The sequence below is a fragment of the Lissotriton helveticus genome, chromosome 5_1 (assembly GCF_964261635.1).
Source record: "Lissotriton helveticus chromosome 5_1, aLisHel1.1, whole genome shotgun sequence".
In the NCBI taxonomy this organism is placed as follows: domain Eukaryota; kingdom Metazoa; phylum Chordata; class Amphibia; order Caudata; family Salamandridae; genus Lissotriton; species Lissotriton helveticus.
In genome coordinates, this window is record NC_136065.1 from 299888489 (window position 1) to 299909956 (window position 21468).

The window sequence follows — 21468 nt, forward strand, 5'->3', positions numbered from 1 at the left end:
CTTATCAGAGCTATTGGGAGAGCCTCTAGATTTTCACTTCCAGCTAACAGTCGTTCTTCCCAATTGTCTCCTTCTGACATCTAGGGAGCCGCCGGCTGCAGCTGGGTTAAATAATAGTACAGGTCGAAGCATGGGGCCACCTTGTACCTATGTGTCAGGCTACTCTACTCCGTTTCCCCACGCATAGTAGTGAGATCAGGATTGTATTCAATTGCTTGAATATTTGTGTCAGAATCGGGCAGAGTAAGTTCTGAGGTGCGTAAAGACACCTAGGGAGCATTACCATCTTAGAGAGCGTGAGTCTGCCCATTAAGGACAGCGGAATGGTGTTCCAGAAGTTCACTGAACGCTGCAGGGCCTCAAGGGTCCTGTCAAAGTTTAGGGCTATTGACTGGGAATTGGCTAGCGCGATCTGGATTTCCAATTATCTGAAGTGTGCTTGTTCCCATCTGAGTTTCAAGTCTGGGCGGCCCCCCAGGGGTATGGCAGTGATGTCCGCCAGAGGGAAGATCAGTGATTTGTTAAGGTTGAGTCTCAGGCCAGAGACCTCCCAAAATCTGTCCAGGTGGTGCAAAAGCCTGGGTACGGCCACACAGGGATATGCTAGGTAAAAAAGTGCATAGTCCGCATATAGAGAAATGATGTAGTTCGTGTCTCCCACCTGGATACCCCACTAAGCCAACTCAGCACTCATCCACACTGCCAATGGCTCAATGGCCAGAGCAAAAAGTAGGGGCGAGAGTGGGCATCCCTGTCGGTTGCCTCTCTCAGCACCCACTCGTCCGACCGAGCCCTCCCCAGTCTCACCCAGAATCTGGGGCCCAGCCCCATGGCCCGGAGGGCATCCAGTAGGTAACCTCAGTCGACCGTGTAAAATGCATTGGCTAGGTCAATAGACACGAGCACCATTTCTTCCTCCCAGTATCTCACCTCCTGCATAAGGAAAATGCTACTTACAGTATGCATCTGTCCTTGGCATGTAGAGCTGCAGAGTTACACACTGTGCATAGATCGCCACCTAGTGTTGGGCCTGGATGTTTGCAGTTTGTTTTTGTCCTGAAAAGTTATTTGAAAGTCACGAGGTAGGTGACTCCTCCTTTGGACCACATTGTGCATGGGCATCGGCTCTATCCTCGCCTTTAGGGAAATTATGGAGCTTTGAAAGAAAAGGAAGGATGCCCATGTAATCTCTATCTAATTAATATAATACGGGAACAGACAAGGGTAGGTGGGTGGGCGTGTGTAACTCTGCAGCTCTACATGCCAAGAACAGATGCATACTGGTAAGTAGCAGTTTCCGTTCGAGGCATATGAGCTGCAGATTACACACTGTGCCTAGATTGTATAGCAATACCCACTCTTAGCGGCGACCACCCCTATCTGTTGCAGTAGTTTGAAATAATGTTTTGAGAACAGCCTGGCCCACATTAGCTTGTTGTTTGGTTTGCACATCTACACAATAGTGTTTTGTGAATGTGTGCGGTGTAGACCATGTAGCTGCGTCGCAGAGGTCATCTAGGGGAATGTTCCCTAAAAATGCCATTGAAGCCCCTATCTTTCTTGTAGAGTGGGCTTTAGGAGGAACAGATAACGTACGTTTAGCTTTGTGGTAACAAATCTGTATGCATTTGACAATCCATCTAGCTATCCCAGATTTTGAAATGGGATTACCCTTGTGTGGTGGTGAGAAAGACAAAAAAAAGTTGTTTTGTCTTACGAAAGGGTTGTGTCCTCTCGATGTAGTATAACAATGCTCTTTTGACATCTAGGGTGTGAAGAGCTCTTTCTGCTACTGTCTGTGGCTGTGATAAGAAAACGGGCAGTTCCACAGATTGATTGAGGTGGAAGGGAGAGATGACTTTAGGCAGGAATTTTGGATTAGTACGTAGAACTACCTTATTATGATGCATTTGCAAGAAGGGTTCTTGAATGGTTAGTGCTTGTAGTTCACTAACTCTCCGCAGAGAAGTAATAGCTACTATGAACGCAACCTTCCATGTTAAAAATTGTAGTTCACATTTGTGTACGGGTTCGAATGGAGGTCCCATTAGCCGTGTGAAAACAATGTTTAAATACCACACAGGTGAAGGTGGTACTCTGGGAGGAATTATTCTCTTAAGACCTTCCATAAAGGCTTTATTTTATTTGTTTTAATATCTTTTTATTGAGAAGAAAAAACAAAAAAAAACAAAAAAACCCAAAAAACAGTTCCATCACATTACACTCTCTGGAGCAACGAAAGAGCAGTATTAACTCACAATGTGAGAATCACAGCAGTTCAATTATTAACAAGGATAGGGATGGTCCACCCAAAGTCCAGTGTACCCTCTAGCCCAGCTTCCGGCCTGCAGTTCGTCTACTGTCCTCCTAATCACCCTCCCTCAAGACCACCCCTCCCTCCCCATCCCTCCTTCAGAAATACAGATCGCAATTAATCTAAAGAACCAGGGCCTCACAGGAAGGAGGGGACACAGACGTGACACAGGCTAAAACCGAGCGGGCAGGGCCCCCCTACTCATCCTCCTAGGCGTCCAGCCACTCTCTTCTGTACCTTCTCCATGCCTGCCAGATCCTTTCCCACTTTTTGGGGCAACCCCTGCTGTTAAAAATGACCTTTTCTGCCCTCTTGCACCAATCCAAGTCCCGTTCCCATTCCTCTACTGTTGGTAGCAGGTCACTCCCCCAAAGACGTGCGATATTTCTCTTCGCCACCATGCTCGCAAAGGCCAACCACACCTTATTTCCCTTGGGCCATGTTATCTCTCCCGTGACCGCCAATATATGCCACCTGGCCTCCAGCGGTACCTCCGCTCCAACCACCTCCTTCATTATGTCCTGCAACCTGACCCAGTAGGAACGAATTTTGGGGCAGTCCCAGAGGATGTGGAAGAAAGTACCCTCGTACCCGCACCCTATCAGGCAGAAGTGTGATGTCGTGTATCCCATTTTGAATAGCACTGTGCGTGGGGTGTAAGACCTTTGGAGTATACGGAGCTGCACCAGACGGAATCTTGCCCTGATCGCCACTTCCCTGGGGCACTGTAGGGCCTCACTCCAATCATCGTCTTCTAGTAAGCCCAAATCAGATTCCCATTTTCCCCGCAGTGGCCCGAGTGTATCTGGGAGGTTATTAATTAGTTTCTTGTAGGTGAGTGATATAGCCTTGGCAATCATCGGGTATAGAAGCAACCTATCTTCGAGCGGGGCGCACTCAGGCAGCTGGTCTCCTTGTGATAAATGCGAGCTAATGGCATGTGTAAATTGCTGGTAGTGGAGGAATTCGCCAGTCCCCATCTGGAATTCAGACTGTAATGCCGCGAATTCCACCACTCGTCCCCTCTTCCAGACATCACCCAGTAGATCTATGCCAATGAGGCTCCATTTGTGTAGGCTACGGAGTTTCACTACTTCCTTCAGGAAGTCTCCCTTCCATAGGGGCGTTTGAGCCGTGAGCTTCCTCTCCCAGCCGAGCAGCTTTGTCGCCCGCTTCCATATCTGGACCACCACTGCGGTCTGGGGGGGGGCAAGGGTATACTACGCCGCATCCCCGAGTAAAGGGCCGCCAAATAGGTATCCGCGCCTAGGGCCGCACGATCCATCCGATATGCCGGTTCCTCTTGTGGGGCAAAGAACCAACCGTTAACGTTAGCCAACTGGGCCGCCCAGTAGTAGAGGCGAATGTCAGGGACCTCCAGCCCCCCCTCATAGGGACCACGCTGCAGCTTACTAAGGGCAATCCTCGAACATCCACCGCCCCATAGAAGGGAACGTTGCTCCGCCTCCACCGCCTTGAATACCTGGTCTGGGATCGGGAAGGGGGAGCTCTGCAGCACGTACAATAGCCGCGGTAGGGCCAACATTTTGAAGAGTACCGCTCTCCCCATGAGGGAGACCGGGAGGGTGCGCCAGTGTTGCACATCGCCTTGTAGGCGGTCGAGTTGTGGTTGTACATTAAGCCGGAGGAACTCCGAGGCCGTCGGCATAATCCAAATCTCTAGATAGCGAAACCCCTCTTGCCACACCAGGCCCTCACAACCTACTACCACGGGCGGCTGGGGTCCCGTCAATACAAAGCCGAGGGATTTACTCCAGTTGATCCGGTACCCAGAATATTCCCCGAATACACGCAATATAGTCATTAGGCGCTGAATCGATTCCGCCGGTCTCCGGGTGTATAACAGGATATCGTCGGCGTAGAGCGAAATACGCTCTTCCCAACCGCCATCCATTGTTATCCCCCACACGCCAGGGTCCGTCCTCACCCAGTGCGCCAGCGGCGCCAGAGCAAAGAGGGTCGGGGAAAGGGGGCAACCCTGTCTCGTGCCGCGTCCCAAGCGACATGGCCCCGTTAACTCTGACTCGCGCAAGGGGCTCTGCGTATAACAATTTTAACCATGAGCAGAAGTTCTGTCCGAAACCCAGTTTCTCCAATACGGCGTAGATACAGCACCATTCGACACTGTCGAAGGCCATGTGGGCGTCGAGGGAGAGCAAGGACGCCGGAGCTCCCGCGGGCGTGGCAACCGTTTGCAGCACCCCAAACAGCCGGCGTAGGTTAAGTCTTGTGTTCCGGTGGGGCATGAAGCCCGACTGGTCCGGGTGGACCAGTGACTGGATCACCGCTCCCAGTCACGTAGCAAGGATATTTCCAAGAACCTTAGTCTCATAGTTGAGGAGGAAGATAGGCCTGTAGGAGCTACAGGAGCTACAGACGCCGCGCGGATTTCCCACCTTGTGGATCACCACGATCGTGGCTAAACGCAGATCCCTCGGGGAGGCGACCCACGTCTCGCGCCCCAAGGAGCATATTGCATAGATGTGAAGCAATGCGGCTGGCCACACAACCGAACGCCTCTGCTGGAAACCCGTTAGGTCCCGGGGCCTTCCCCACCTGCAAATCGCCCATTGCCTCCTCCACCTCCTTGACCGTGATTTCGGCCTCTAGCACTTCCCTATCCCCCGCCTCCAGGACCGGGAGTTGCAAGGGGGCATGGAAGTCGCGGCAATCCTGGCCACTATGGGACATGTGGGAGCGGTAGACCTCTTCATAGTACCGCGCAAAGTCCTCCGCTATGGCCCTGCTCGAGGTACTCACTGACCCATCTGGGTGCTCTATATTTGGTACCCAGCTACGATCCCGATCGCTCCTTTCCAGCCAGGCGATCATTCTGTTCACCTTATCACCCATTTCATACACTCTACGCTGGGTGGCTAGTGCGTGTGCCCGTGCTTGGTCCGTCAGGAGATCCCTTACCTCCTTGCTGAGTAGGCGCACCCTGTGCAGTCTAACTCGGTCCTGTTCCGGGGAGAGCCCCGCTCCATTATTCAGCGCCGTAATCTCCGCCTCTAAACGCTCCACCTGAGCATTTTTATCTTTACGCCTCCGCCCCACCTCAGCCTGCACAAAATCCCTTGCTACAGTTTTATACGCCTCCCACACTATCCCGGGAGATTCCACGGAGCCTACGTTGTCAGCGAAATATTGATCCACTCTCTCCCTGAAGCGCTCTTGAAAATCCTTATCTTTAAAGAGAAAGGAGTCAAGCTGAGGCAGAACGCTCCAGTCCCGGGTGGGCCCCAACAACTGGACCTCTACCGGGGCATGGTCTGAAATTCCTCGAGCATGAAGGCGCCCATCTCGAAACTGTCCGTGCGCGTGAAAATATAATCGATCCTAGAAGAGGACCCATGGGCCGCCGATAGGTGCGTGTACTGTCGGAGGTGTGGATTGTGCGTTCTCCATAAATCAAGGAGGCCCATTGCTTGCGTGAAGTCCCCCCCCCCCCCCTGCGTGGGTGACGACCTATCCAAGTCTCTGGCCATCACGTCGTTCATATCTCCGCCCAATACTAACGTTCCCAGCGGCATTTCCAGCAACAACCTCCCTACCTCCGGAAGAGTGGACGTGTGCAGCCTCAGGAGTATATATAACGAGCAGAAGTTCAGAGGGTGGCCTTCCCATTGCGCAGACAATGCCACATAGCAACCTAGGGGATCTAACCAGCTGCGTCCCAGAATCAAAGGCAGGGAATTTTTAACAAGTATACCCACACCCCTGGAGCCTGTCGTAAAACCAGAGTGTGCACGGAGGGTGTACCCAAATCTGTCCAGGGCCTTACAGTGATTCCCCAACAGATGTGTCTCCTGTAGGAGGACGACATCCGGAGCATGTCGACGGAGGTACTGAAAAACGACCGTCCATTTGACTTTATTCTGCAGGCCATTCACGTTCCAGGATAAGATGTTTATATGTTGCGTCTTATGTGAGTGCGCGCCAGCCATGTCGTCCACCAGCCCTTAATGTAGAAGAACCATCCCTCCCCTTCACCCGCTCCTTCCCGCCTCCCAAGCGTGTCGATGGAATCGGAACCATGAAAGAACGTAAAAACCACAAGTATATAACTGAACCATGCCCCCCGTTCGCCCCACAAAAGCCCCCCACCCTGCTACCCTGCCATTCCAGCCAACCATGTCGGACATCCCCAATCAGCAGAGCGCCTGTAGCCTTTAAAAACGATAACCTTAGGGGAGAGTGGAGCAGCCAAACCCACCCTCCGGGGCACTCCCCCCTCCGACCTCCATGAAGTATCATAAACAATCCTACAAACATCCCAGCCAGAACCAAGGGCCTATGATGGATAAGGAAACCTCCTCTAATGTAGATAGCGCCCATCCGCTAGGGCAAGGGCGAACAGCCACCGCCAGCACAATAGTCCCTAGTGGACCAATACATACATGACTCCCGCTCAGCACAATCCCACCACCCCCCCTACAGGGGAGAATAACACAAAGAGTACATATAGCCATGGCAAGCTGTGTAGTGTCATCATACATTACATGTCCATAGGAGCTCGCCAGTCAGGGGTGAGATAGTCCAACTCCTCACTCCAAATCTGGAAACGCCGAGAGGCTGCGGGTCCGCCTCCGCGCCCCCGGGGACGAATCCTCTCGATGCTGTCGCATGTCCGCCGGCATGTCCACGGAGGAGGCCGGGGACCGAAGTTCTCCAACTACCTTCAGCGTCCGGGCCTCTTCGTCGCAGTCCGCGCCCCTCTAGCCAGGTGTGCGCCTCCTCCGGGGTGGTGAAAAAGAAGGATTTGCCCTCCGCCAGCACCTTCAGCCGCGCCGGGAAGAACATCATGTAACGGAGGTCGAACTCCCTCAGTTTCTTCTTGACTGCGTCGAACGATCTGCGCTCCTGCTGGACCTTGAGCATAAAGTCTAGGAAGAAACGCACAGTAGCGTTCTCCACCTTTAAGTCCTCGTGCCGCCTCGCCGCATGCAGGATTGTGTCTCGGTCACGGTAGTTGAGCACTCGGGCAATGATGGTCCGTGGCGGGAGCCCCAGGCACAGAGGCGGGACCGGCGCCCTGTGAGCCCGTTCTATGACAAAGAATTTAGATAGTCTCTTAGGCTTCAGAGTGTTCAATATGAGGTCCTCTAGGAACAGTTCCACGCTGGCCCCCTCCATTTTTTCCGGCACGCCTACCACACTAAGGTGGTTTCTTCGGGCCCTCCCTTCCTGGTCCTCCAGCCGAGCCGCCAGCTGCTGGTGTTGGTGCGTGAGGCGCTGGACCTGTTGTTGCAGCGACTTGTTAGCCCTCTGTAAGTCTGTGATAGCTGCCGCGTGCTGTGTAACCTTTTCCGACGTCTTGTTCAGGTCTGCCCTAAGGAGCGTCAATTCAATGGACATTTTATCTATTTTGGATTCCAGCGTAGTGCCCAGGGATTGAATGGCCTGCATAATGGAGGAGAGGGATGGCTCACGGGACTCCTCAGACGGTCCAGGGTGGGGCAGATCGTCACCAGCCGGGCCTGCCGTGTAGTTGTCCATCGTATTGGATTGCGGCGTCGTGTTTTTCTTGCCCCGCATAGTCGCAGAGGATGGCCGGCGGCTACTCACAAGTCACTCCACCAGGCCCCCACCCAGGCTGGACCAAAGCAGTTCTAAAGGTCCAATCTTGCACTTCCAGGGCCCACGGCTGGTATGGGTCTACTCGCCCGTGAAGCAGGCCCTTCCCGTCGGTCAAGTAAAGTATCAGGACGGGAGGACCGGCTGGTGCAATGCCTCCCAGCTAAGGGGGTCTCACCGCCCCACCGGCCCCCCGCCAGTCAGAATGGATCGCGAGCCTCTTGCCAAGTCTGTCTCCTCGTGGCCCACCGCACGTATATGGGCCTACTCACAGGTATCTAGCACTAGTCCATCTCTCCTTGCCATAAGATGCTCCGCCCACCAGGTCACTCCGCGCTGGCCGAGACCGCCGTCCCCTCTCCACTGGGGCCCAACACTTCGTTGTTGCAGGCACATATAGGCCCGCCTCGTCCGCCCCACATGTGTATCGCCTCTCCTCCCGGGGCCGGCAGGGCAGGAGTCTCCCGTCGTCGCCCCTGCGCCGGGTAGCCCAACTTCGGCGCCAACCAGCGGGCAGAGCTCCGCTCAAATCTCTCGACAGGCCCCCAGCTGGTCTTGGCCCCCTAGGCACTTAAGCGGATTTCGTGCCGCCTCAGCAACCCCCAACTTGGTGGGCAGCAAAGCGCCAAGTGGGCGAGCGCGTCGCGTGTCTCGCCCGTGTCCCCACAGGAAACACGAGCCGCGGGGCGCCCACAGCGTCCTCGGCCGTCCGGTCCACTCACCGGGGGGCCAGGCAGGTCTCCTCCCTGTGTTGCAGCCGCCACCGTCCGGGCCCAGTCCCAGCGCAAGGCCGGGTGACAGAAGGTGCCGCGATCCGTGGCTCCCCGGAGGTGGGCGCCACCCCCCGCCGCCGGCCAGCACCCCCGCTCCGGGCCACCACTCACGCGAGGCCGGTGCTCCGCCGTCCGGCCGTGAGGCAAAGGCCGCGGCAGGCCCGAAAATTCCGACCTCCGTATCTCCACCTCCCGGGCCCGGATCCGCACCGGGGAGGGGACAGCAGGCGTCGGACGAGAAGGGCTCCTCGGTTCTGGCGTCAGCTGCCGTGTATGCGTCGGATTTATGCCGGATTTTGGGGGTCGATAGGATTGCCTCCGGAGGGCCTCACAACTAGGAGGTTATCGTCGCTGCTGCCAGGCCACGCCCCCCCATAAAGGCTTTATTATCATGCACTCTGAAGAGAGCTAGATGTTGTCTGTTTTGCAGATATGCTGCTATTGCAGCAAGATGCAGTCTAATAGACTTGTAGGCTAAGTTACATCTTTGGAGATGAAGTAAGTATCCTATGATGTGTTGAAAAGACACGTCTAGGGGATTAATATTGTTGTTGTGGCAATATATTACAAAGCGTTTCCACTTAGCTGCATAACATGCTCTAGTGGTTGGACATCTAGCTTCTTTTATGACATTCATGCAGTCTGGAGGAAGGTTAAGATATCCAAATTCTAGGATTTCAGGAGCCAGATCGCAAGGTTGAGCTGAGCTGGGTCGGGGTGCCTGATCTCTACACGGTTCTGTGTTAAAAGGTGTGGAGACAGGTATAATTTTTGGTGCGGTACTACAGACAGTTGTAGCAGTGTGGTGTACCACGGCTGTCTGCCCCACGTTGGAGCAACTAGGATGAGTGTTAGAGAATGCTGCTGTACTTTGCGTACTACTAGTGGCATGAGTGGTAGAGGATGAAAAGTGTACGCAAATTTGTTTGACCAGTTCATCCATATCGCATTGCCTTTGGACAGTGGGTGTGGATATCTGGCGGCGAAGCTTGGGCATTTGGCGTTTTCGAGGGTGGCAAAGAGGTCTATCTGAGCTTGTCCCAACATCTGAAAGACTGGTTGAAGAACTTGCATATGAAGTTCCCACTCGTGGGTCTGACGACTTAACAGATCCGCTATGGTATTTTGTACTGGAACATGCTGGGCTAGAAGGAATATGTTTTGAGGTATAGCCCACCGCCATATGTCCTGTGCTAATTGAGAGAGTTGCAGGGAGTGTGTTCCTCCCTATTTCTGTATGTAATACATGGCTGTCATGTTGTCCGGTTAGGACTAACACAGCTTTGTTTGATACTTGCTTTTGGAAAGCTTTTAGTGCTAGGAATATAGCTAGTAACTCCAGATGATTGATGTGGAGTAACCTTTGTTGCGGTGTCCATGGTGTGTTGCAGTAGGTGGGCCCTCCCAGCGGATGAGCGATGCGTCCACTGCCTAGATTATCTGAGGAACTGGCTCTAGGAACGGTTTTTGGTGTTCCACCACTGCAGAGAGCGATGAGTCCGACCGTCTACCAGCACTAGTTAATTGACCTTGAGCCTGGTTCTATTGACGTAATAGGCACTCTTGTAGAGGACGCATTTGAAGTCTTGCATGGGGCACCATGAAAATGCAAGAGGCCATCATCCCTATGAGTTGCATGAACACTCGTGCTGGAAGGGATTGTTGTGGCTGAAACTTTGTGAGAAGAGTTTGCATGCTGGCTATCCTTACTGGAGTGGGATAAGCTAGCGCTGTTGAGGTGTTTATTGTGGCACCAAGGTACTGTTGTACTTTGGATGGTTGCAGATGAGACTTTTGGTGTGGTTTATTGTGAACCCCAACTTGTGGAGCAGTTGGATTGTGGCAGGAGTGTGTTCCACACACTGGTTGTATGAGCTGGCTTTTATGAACCAGTCGTCGAGGTACGGGAAGACATGGATGACTGAATAATTTGTCGCACCCACCTGTCTGATGTGATGTTGGTCCAGGAAGGAAGGAATTGTTGCAGTCTTCCCCCCACAGGAGTGGAATGTTGGGGGGGGAAGGGGAGGAAAGTCATTGGGTAGGGGTGAAGGCAGAGCGGGTGTTGTTGGTTTTGCCTCTGCCTTTGTTGTTGTTACCCCTGTAACTCCTTCTCTGGTAGCCCTTAGTGAATGTGGATGTGGATTGGCTAGGGGTCTTGTAAGAATTGGAGGGACTTTCGTAGGAGTAGCCTCTTGTGTTGCCTCTATATGATGAGCGACGAAAAGAACGTCTGGGAGGTTGCTGCTGCAAGGCTCCCATGGATTTGACTGTGTCGGTGTCTTTTTTCATTTTTTCTAAAGACACGTCGACATTTGGGCCAAATAAATGTGTCTCATCAAATGGCTGATTAAGGATGGAATTTTGCACCTCAGGTTTAAAACCTGAAATACGTAGCCAGGCATGTCTACTTAGAAGGGTACTGGTATGGATTGCCCTTGAGGCAGTATCTGCAGCATCTAGGGCACAACGGATGGAATTATTAATAATATTTTTACCTTCTTGTATAAGTTCATTGGCCCTATTTCTATATTTGTCTGGTAGATGCTGCATTATGGACTCCAGTTCATCATAATGTGCCCTGTCATATCTTGCCAACAGCGCTTGGGTATTGGCAATGCGCCAAATGTTAGCTGCCTGTGACGCTGTTTGTTTACCAGAGGCGTCAAGGAGCTTAGATTCTTTATCTGGTGGGGAGGCCTCACCTGATATTTGTGAATTAGCATGTTTACGTGCATTAGACACTACTAAAGAATCTAGGGGTGCTGGGCCTCTAATGTAAGCTGGATCTGTAGGGGCAGCTTTATATTTTTTCTCAATGCAAGGGTTGAAGACCCGAGCCCTGACAGGATCTTTAACAACCTCTGTTGCGTGCTTGATGACACCTTTAAGCATTGGCAAAATGGCAGTAGACCTTTGTGTGTTATCAAAAGTGTCTAATAGGAAATCGTCCTCCACAGTATCGGTGTGCAAGTCAACCCATGGTACTGGGCAGCTCTCTGGACTAGTAGGTTAAAACCTAAACTGTCTTCTGGTGGGGAAGGTCTGGAAGGTTATACATCGTCTTGTGGTACGTAAGGCACATCAGGGGTGTTGTAATCATCTCATGGATTAGGTGACTGAGGGGGGGACTATTGGTCCCTGCTGGGTCATGTGCACCCCCACCTGTGTCATCAGAGTCTGTATCTACATCATCATCTGGATTAGGGGATGGTGTAGGCGTATGATGTGGAGGAGGAGGTGTAGGAGGAGGAACAGTATGGGGAGGTGGTGGAGAAGGGACCCTTAATGGAGAGGTTGCAATGTCTCCCTTCTTTGCAGGAGGAGGAGGTGCCGGCGCCTCTAGTGGTCTCTTCTTAGAGCTAAGAGCTATTTAGACAGTCTTAGGATCCTTTACAAGTGTTTTTGATTAGGATCTGGTGTAAAAAGTTCTTCTGTATAGGGCAGATCCTTCGGCGTCGAAATTTTCCGTTCAAGAGGTTTTTTCGGCACCGAGTCGGTAGCTGGTCTAGAGTCTTTTGGTTTCGAAGTGTGACCTTTTGAAATGTCTTACCGGAACATGTTTTTCGTTTCCGGGTGTTTTTTCGGTTCCGAAGCGTGTGAATCGGGGGCCTTTCGGCGTTTTTTTACTCGGCTCAGAGTGCGGTTTCGGCATCGATGAGTCGCTGCCAGTCTTCGGCGCCGTGTGCTTAGGTGTCGGAGCAGCGGTCAGCGTGGTTGAGGAAGATGGCTTCTTTTTCGGTGTCGGTATAGGATCGGCACCGGGAATAGGCTGGCCCTCGGTGTGCACCCAGGCCCGAAGGTGAGGGTGTGACCAAGCTTTTTTTTTTAGGGTGTCTAGGACACTTCTTCAATGGCGTCCTTTCCATGAACCAGAGAGTAAGGCCTAGGTAAGCACGAAGGCCTTCGTCGATGACAGGAATGGAAGACTTCGAAGTGGTGAAGAATCGCGTCGATGTGGAGCGCGATCGAAACAATACCGTCGAACTGGGAGAGGATTGCGCGCCATAAATTCGGTTCCAAACCGGAGCGCAGGAAACACATTTGAGCCCGATGGCGGAAAAAAAACAATCTGAGGATGGAGCCGATGCCCATGCGCAATGTGGTCCAAAGGAGGAGTCACCTATCTCGTGACTTCCAAAGAACTTTTCAGGACAACAATAAACTGCAAACATCCAGGCCCAACACTAGGTGGCGATCTATGCACAGTGTGTAATCTGCAGCTCATATGCCTCGAACAGTGGGTTACGCGGCACAAGCTCATCGTGGTATTGCAGCCCGGTATGAAGCCACATTGGTCCTCATGTACGAGGTGCAGCATATGGGGTCCCAAGCGGGAGGCTAATAGTTTGCACAGTATTTTGGTGTCAGCTTTAATCATGGTTATTGGGAGATAAGAAGCGTGCGGACTGTACTACCTCAATGGATAGGTGCACCTCAAATTCCTCCTTGGCCTGATTGGAGTGTTTAGTCAGGGTCAGGAAATATGGGAGATAAGTGTCTTCCCCCACTGTCGGGTCCGCCGTATAAACGGTCTGGAGGTGACACTGGAGCACCTGTAGTATTGCAGCCCCTGGTGTGCGTCACTGCACCTATACGCGTCAACATCGCCACTATTGAGGCGGTGGTTTGTTCCCTTCAGAGGATTCAGGCTAGTAGGCGTCTTGACTTGTCTCCCTCCCTGTGTAGACACTGTCGGTATTGGCTGAGAATGTACTTATCTAGCCTGTCTCATATCACGTATGCGTGTCCGTATGTCCCACTCCCTGGCCTCCACCGATGGGTCTGAACGGTCCCAGGTTTGTGCCGCCACCAAGGCAGCCTCCTCTGCCCCCAGTTCCCTCTGCAATTGCTTGTGGACCCCACACGTCAATCTAAGGTACGCCCCTCTCACCACTGCTTTCAGGGTCTCCCACTTTGTGGCCCTAAATAAGTCTGCACCTTCCCAGCCGAGTGTCACGTGGTCTGCCAATGCTCCCTCTATGTGCTGTTTACCCTCCAGGTCATCCAGTACATCAGATTCATCCGCCACACCCTCGGATGTTGGGCGGGGGTCCTCAACAGTCCGAGCAAGTGGACGGGGAGTGATCGGAGACCAGCACCCCTCTGGCATAAGTAGAATTTGATGAGTGAAATACCCGCCCCCTCCATTTTTTCACAAACCTCTGGGCTCCTGCCTCATCCAAGTGAGTTTCCTGTAGGCTTGCCACCGACATGTGGTGCCTCCGAAGGAACGAGCGGACCCTGTAACACTTAGTGCATGTGCCACGCGCCACTAAAGAACCCTCCCAGCAGACCCAGAAGCAAGAAGGCATCCTGGTTCACCGACGACCTCAAGGACTCCAAGAAGACCTGCCGCACCCTCGAGAAAGCCTGGCTCCTCGACCGGACCACCGACAACATGACCGCCCTCAAACACGCTACCCGCAAGCACCACCGGCTCATCCGCACCACCAAGAAGAAATCCCTGAAGGAACGACTGGACAACAACGCCCACGACAGCAAAGAGCTCTTCACTATTGTCAAGGAGTTCTCCAACCCCAGCACCGGCACCAACGACATCACTCCGTCACAAGACCTCTGCGACTCCCTCGCCTCGTTCTTCCACCGCAAGATCGCCGACATCCACAACAGCTTCGGCGCCCCACCCACGCACCCAACCGTCGAACCAACGCCCCCCACCGCCACCCTTCGCACCTAGACCACGGGGACCACCGAAGACACAGCCCGCACGATGAACACCATCCACTCCGGATCACCGACCGACCCCTGCCCACACCACGTCTTCAACAAGGCCGACTCCACCATCGCACCCCAACTCCGGAACATCATCAACGCCTCCTTCAACACCGCCACCTTCCCGGAGAGCTGGAAGCACGCCGAGATCAGCACCCTCCTGAAGAAACCTACAGCGGACCCCACCGACCTCAAAAACTTCCGCCCCATCTCGCTCCTCCCTTTTCCTGCTAAAGTCATCGAGAAGATCGTCAACAGACAGCTGACGCCTTCCTCGAGACGAATGGATCCCTCGACCCCTCGCAGTCCGGCTTCAGAGCCAACCACAGCACCGAGACCGCCCTCATCGCAGCCACCGACGACATCCAGGCCCTGCTCGACAAGGGGGCAACAGTGGCCCTCATCCTCCTGGACCTCTCCGCTGCGTTCGACACGGTCTGCCACCGCACCCTAGTCCAGCGCCTCAGCAACATCGGTATCCAAGAGAAGGCACTGGAGTGGATCATCTCGTTCCTCGCCGGAAGAACACAAAGAGTCCGCCTCCCCCCGTTTCGCTCCGAGGCCACCGAAGTCATCTGCGGCGTCCCGCAAGGATCTTCACTCAGCCCCACCCTCTTCAACATCTACATGAAACCTCTCACAGCCATCGCACGCCAGCACAACCTCAACATCATCTCTTACGCCGACGACACCCAGCTGATCCTCTCCCTCACCAGAGACCCCGACACCGCCAGAACCTACCTACACGAAGGGATGAAAGACGTCGCCGAGTGGATGAAGGACAGCCGCCTGAAACTGAACTCGGACAAGACGGAAGTCCTCATCCTGGGATCTTCGCCCTCCGCCTGGGACGACTCCTGGTGGCCCCCAGCCCTGGGCACCGCACCCAAGCCAACCGACCACGCACGCAACCTGGGCTTCATCCTGGACCCCTCCCTCTCGATGACCAGACAAGTCAACGCCGTCTCCTCATCGTGCTTCAACACCCTGCGTATGCTTCACAAGATCTTCCGCTGGATCCCGACCGAGACCAGGAAGACTGTCACCCAGGCACTCGTCACCAGCCGACTGGACTACGGAAACGCCCTCTACGCCGGAACCACAGCCAAGCTACAGAAAAGACTCCAGCGCATCCAGAACGCCTCCGCCCGATTCATCCTGGATGTCCCCCGACGCAGCCACATCTCCACCCACCTGAGGAACCTTCACTGGCTCCCCGTCGACAAGAGGATCACGTTCCGGCTCCTCATCCACGCATACAAGTCTCTCCACGACCTGGGCCCCAAGAACCTCAACGACCGCCTGACCTTCTACACGCCCACCCACCAGCTACGGTCCACCAGCCTCGCCCTCGCAGCCGTACCACGCATCCGAAGAGCCACCGCCGGAGGAAGATCCTTCTCTTACCTGGCTGCCAAGACTTGGAACTCCCTCCCCATCCACCTTCGGCTGACCCAGGACCATCTCACCTTCATGGAAACAACTCAAGACCTGGCTGTTTGAGCAGTAGCATACCCCTCCCCCCAAGTGCCTTGAGACCCTCCCGGGTGAGTAGTGCACTATACAAATGGCATGATTGATTGATTGATTGCCTAACCCTCTTACATTCCAGCTTATGTTCTTTGTTCTCATTGTCACGGTGGTGTACTGCCTTGATGAGCCCCCTTTCCACCTCACACCCAATTGACATACCCACTGTTTGCTGCCTAACAAACATATGAACATGAAGTGTGAACAACCCCCTTAAACTCCTCCCCCCACCACCCACGGGCAAATGACCAGCAACAGTGAATGTGGGTAAGTCCTCTCCTTGGTTGTGCCAGGACATGCACAGCCACCCCATCAGCCCAAACAGGGCAGTGAAACTTCCCCCGAACATTTTGGCCTCACGGCATGGCCCAACCCACGGAATAAGGAGACCAATCCCTCATACGCAGTCCCGAATGGGTACCACCAGTCTCGGGGCAGTAGCCCCTTAAAGCAAATATTTGTGCTGGCAGGCTACTCGCTCATCTGTGGGCCCCCACTCCCACCTTCAGGTGACCCCCCAACTCCCTTCCACCCACCCGAGCCCCCCCTTGACCACACACTGCATGTGCTGCGGAGTATCCCTTATGGTGTCTGTTCATGCCAGCTTACTGGCAATGAGTCCTACTTTCACTGAGGCAGACTGTGCACCCAAGGTCCTGTGGAGAAAAGGCTGAGTCAATGATGGTCTCTGGGCTCACTTCATTCGTTTGGAGTAGGGTGGCCAGGACAGATTCCACGATGGAGCTCCCCTCAGACATCTGGGGGGAGGAGCCACACCAGCCTGGGGTCTTCACTTGCATGGTTCTGTTGTCTTCCACCATGATTCCCTGCAGTCCCTCTAGGATCACTATCCGCCGAGCACTTACTGCGCCGACCCCCACAAGCCCTCAGAGGCCTGGTTCCCTAGTCCTGCCGGAGTCCTTTCCGCTCCCATGGGGGAGAAAGCATGCTCTCTGATCTCAAGCCATTGACTTAGTTGATAGATTGTTTTCCTGCAAGAGGGTGAGAATGGATGTAAGTGAGTGTAGTACAGAGATGTCAATGCGTATGTAATGTAACTAATGAAATCTGGAACAACAGGTGCCCAGGGAGGCAGGAGGGCGCATGTGAATCTACAGCGATACATGCCAAGAACAGATACTTACTGGTTAAGTAGCATAATCCATTGAGGCATGTGTGCTGCAGATATGCATACTTTGCATAGACTATATAGCAGTATTCTCCCAAAGCGGTGGCTAACCAGATGTTGGTTGTTTGAAAAAGTGTCTTTAGCACTGCTTGCCATACATTGGCTTGTGGACGTGCTAACACATCCACACAGTAGTGTTTGGTACATGTGTGTGGTGTGGACCATGTTATTGCCTTACACATGTCAGCTATAGGGATGTTACCTAAAAAGGCCATAGACGCTCCTATTTTAAGAGTGGAATATGCTCTTGGAGGTATGGATAAAGTTATTTTAGCTTTAGCATAGCAGGTTTGAATGCATTTAACAATCCATCTTGCAATACTAGATTCAGAGATCTGATTGCCTTTGTGAGGTGTAGCAAATGCAACAAAGTTATTTTGTTTTCCGAAAATCCTTTGTTCTTTCAATATAAAACAGTAACGCTCTTCTGACATCAAGGGTATGAAGAGCTCTTTCTGCTATGGAATCCGGTTGAGGAAAGAACACAGGTAACTCAACTGACTGGTTGATATGAAAAGCAGAAACCACTGAGAAGGAATTTTGGGTTGGTACGAAGAACTGTCTGTCTTTATGAAGCTGAAAGAAGGATTCTATTAAGGTTAGTACTTGTAGTTCACCAACTCTCCTCAATGAAGTGATCACAATGAGGAAGGCAACTTTCCATGAAAGAAACTGTAGCAGACAGTTGTGTAATGGCTCAAAAGATGGACCCATGAGCCGTGTAAGCACAAAGCTCAAATTCCAAACTGGTGCAGGAGATACCCTGGGTAGTATTACTCGTTTAAGGCCATCCATAAAGGCTTTAATTGATGGAATATTGAACAAAGATAGATGTCTGTTTTGCAAATATGTGGCTACTGCCTCAAGAAGCAATCAAATGAAAGTGTATGCTAGACCCCCACGCTGTAAATGTAGAAGGTAACAAATGATTTTTTGAATAGTGGCATCTAGTGGATCAATATTGTTGTTGGTACAATATATAACAAACCTTTTTCATTTTGGTGAATTACAAGCTCTGGTAGTAGGCTTTCTTGCTTCCTTAAGAATAGTCATACACTCTGGTGGAGAGTTGAGATAGCCAAACTCTATGACTTCAGGAGCCAAATTGCTAGATTGGTTTCCTTGGGGTTGGGGTGTCTGACTTCTCCGTGGTTTTGAGTGAGAAGGCTGGAATTGAGGTGCAGCTTTTGATGTGGAACTACTGACAACTCTATAAGTGTTGTGAACCATGGTTAATAGGCCCAAGTGGGAGCCACTTGAATCAATGTGACGGATGTTTACCCGAGCTTCTGAACCAGATATGAAAGGCGATGGAGAGGCAGAAAAGCATAGGCATATCCCTGACCAATTCATCCATATGGCATTGCCTTTGGATACAGGGTGTAGGAACCCGGAGGCTTAGTTTGGGCATTTTGCGTTGTACACTGTGGCGAACTGATCTATTTGTTGAAATGCCCATTCTTGAAAGAATGGAAGGAGAACTTGGGGATGAAGTTCCCACTCGTGGATTTGTGCCCGCCTTCTGCTGAGGAGGTCGGCAATCTTATTGTTCACTATTGGGAGGTGCTCTGCCAGGAGATAAACTCTGTGATGGATTGCCCAATGCCAAATGGTCTGAGAGAGGTGTGACAGTTGCAGAGAATGTTCCCCCCCCCTGTTTTTGTACACTGTACATAGCTATCATATTGCCCGAGCGGACTAGAACAACTTTCCCTATGAGGTGAGTCTGAAATGCTTTCAGTGCTAGATACACAGTTAGAAGCTCTAGATAGTTGATGTGAAATGTGTTGTACCTCATACACCTTGAATTGTCAAATTGTGAAGATGGGCACCCCAACTTGTGAGAGATGCATCTGCTGTTAGCACGATCTGTGGAACAGGGTCGATAAAGGACCGTTCTTTTGAGAAGATTTGTGTGTTCCACCACTGCAGAGGACAATGGGTGCAGCTATCTTTCAACACTAGATCTGTTAATTGATCCTGTGACTGATTCCACTGACGTGCTAAACACTCTTGTAGAGGACACATGTTTAACTTTGCATAAGAAACTAATGCAATGCATGATGCCATCATTCCTAACAGTTGCATGAAAGTTCTGACTGCTAAGTATTGATGGGTCTGAAACTGTAGTAGCAGAGTTTGAATATTTCAAATTCTGGCTGCATTGGGAGAGGCTAGAGCTGTGCAGGTGTTTAGACTCGCTCCCAGAAAGGACTGCATTTGTGAGAGCTGAAGATGAGACTTTTGTGCACGGACCGTGAAACACAATTGGTGCAGCAGGTCTAATGTCGTCTGAGAGTGTTGTAAACACTTTTGGTAGGTGCTGGCTTTGATGAGCCAGTCATCTAGGTATAGGAAGACATGAATCTGCTGTCTTCTGAGATGTGCTGCCACTACTGCTAGACATTTTGCAAATATTCTGGGGGCAGTGGCTACTCCGAAAGGGAGTTGTGAAAAGTGGCTCTATATATACTGGACCAGAATTAGGTACAGTGTGTATAAAGTACACAAACCCCAGAGGTATAACAGAGGTTAAAGCCAGGTGTGACCTTACTCTCCAAAGTGGTAGCTTGGTCGAGCAGTAAGGCAGTACCAGAGGACAGTGTAAAGCATTTGTTGTACATACTCAGTCAGCAAAAGGTTTCACACACAAAGACTGAACTCCAGGCCAATTGTTTTTATATCAAAATATATAGTTGTTTTATTTCTAGAACCAACAGGTATCAAAAATATACTGTCCTCAATATGAGAGGTCTCAGATGAGTACTTTGCAGAAAGGGAATAAACTTTGTAAAGATAATAGGTACAGGGATTGCAGTAGGCAACACAATTCTACACACAATTTAGCATTGAGCTCAATGGATTTCCTTATATAAACACAGTTGATTACTTTGTAGATTACTTTGGTAATTCCAGGACTGGCTCCTAGGTTCAGTCCTGGGGTCTAAGCTGAAAACGGTTTAGCAAAAACGATTTAGGTACTGTAGTGATTTTTCAGGAACAAAAAGCTATTTTAAAAGTTCACACTTAGAAACTTTTCAACAGAAATCTGGCAATGTTATCCAATGGGAGAAAATTCAGGTTGCAGGTAAAGTACGATCTCATTACTTTTGTAATCCAGTACTGGTCTCCTGGGGCCAGCACTGGGGTCTCAACTCAAAACAGGTAAGTAATTACGTTTCAGTATTTCGTATGATTTTTAATGAATATTTCTAGTTTTCAAAAGTATACGCTTAGAAGAAATTTCATAGAAAAGCAGACAATGGATTCCTATGGAGAAAATACAAGTTACTAGTAAACCCGCTAGGGATTACTTTTGTTTTTCAGCACTGGGCTACAAGGTACATTACTGGCTCCTCTCCCGATCACAGGTGAGTATTTTGGAATTCGGATGATTTTATATGAATATTTCAAGTTTTCAAAAGTAGACACTTAGAAGATTTTTCTAGTAAAGCCAGTCAATGTTATTCAAAGCCAGGTAAGTGAGTTACCGGTTTCCTGGTGAGTACTCGACTCCTGAAATTGTGGTTCTGGGCATAGACTCAGGGGTCCCCCACGGTCAGGTAGGTACAGTTGGTTCACCCCCAGCAGCGCAGGGGCGGCCGGGTGCAGAGGTAGTTAGGCCCAATGTTATCCAACAGGGGACGGGGAGCCTCTGGTTGGTGGCTGCTGGCTAGCAGGCCACGCGGCTGTGGGTGCTGGGCTCCTGGCCACTTGCTCAGAGAAAAGGGGGAATATGACAAAGGTGGCAGAGCCAGCGGTACTCAGGCGGCTGGGTGCAGGGTGCTTTTGAGCCGTAGGGCGCTCAATGCTATCCAATGGAAAAGGTTAAAAGGGAACAAAGGCTGTAGGCTCGGGGGCGGAGTCCCTCCAGGGGCGTCCAGCACATCGAGAGGTAAGTTGGGATCTTGGAGCACAGGTAGTTACCCCAAAGGGAGGTACAGGGCGCCGGGTGCAGGGGTGTCTTTGGGTGTCGGAAAAGCTCACCCTCAGCTGGTCGCAGTTGGGGGGGCCCCTGGTTCTGAGTCTACAGGTGTCGTCTGGTTCATCGAGGAGGGTCTTTGGGCACTGGACTTCGGGTCCCAGTCGCCGGGGGGAAGTCCTCGTGGTCTTGGATCTCTCGGGCCCGGGCCGGGCGGTTGCAGAGTAGGCTGGTCTGATGCTTCCTGGTTGGCACCAGGGGGGTTGCTGCAACAGAGACCCTGCTGATGGGAGTCCCTGTCTATAAAAGGGTCAAGGCAGGCAGGTCCTCTGGGTGTCCCAAGGTTGCTGTCCGCAGGAGTCGCCGAGCTTTAGGCAGGAGCAGGTTCAGTATCGACAGGCCGGTA

General features: G+C 51.9%; 1 protein-coding gene across 4 annotated transcripts in view; it reads right to left on the reverse strand.

The window, feature by feature from the left end:
- The window catches only part of UBE4B (ubiquitination factor E4B), a 1139522-nt gene that overhangs the window by 343425 nt on the left and 774629 nt on the right, over positions 1–21468 (reverse strand). The gene's annotated exons all lie outside the window — the stretch shown is intronic.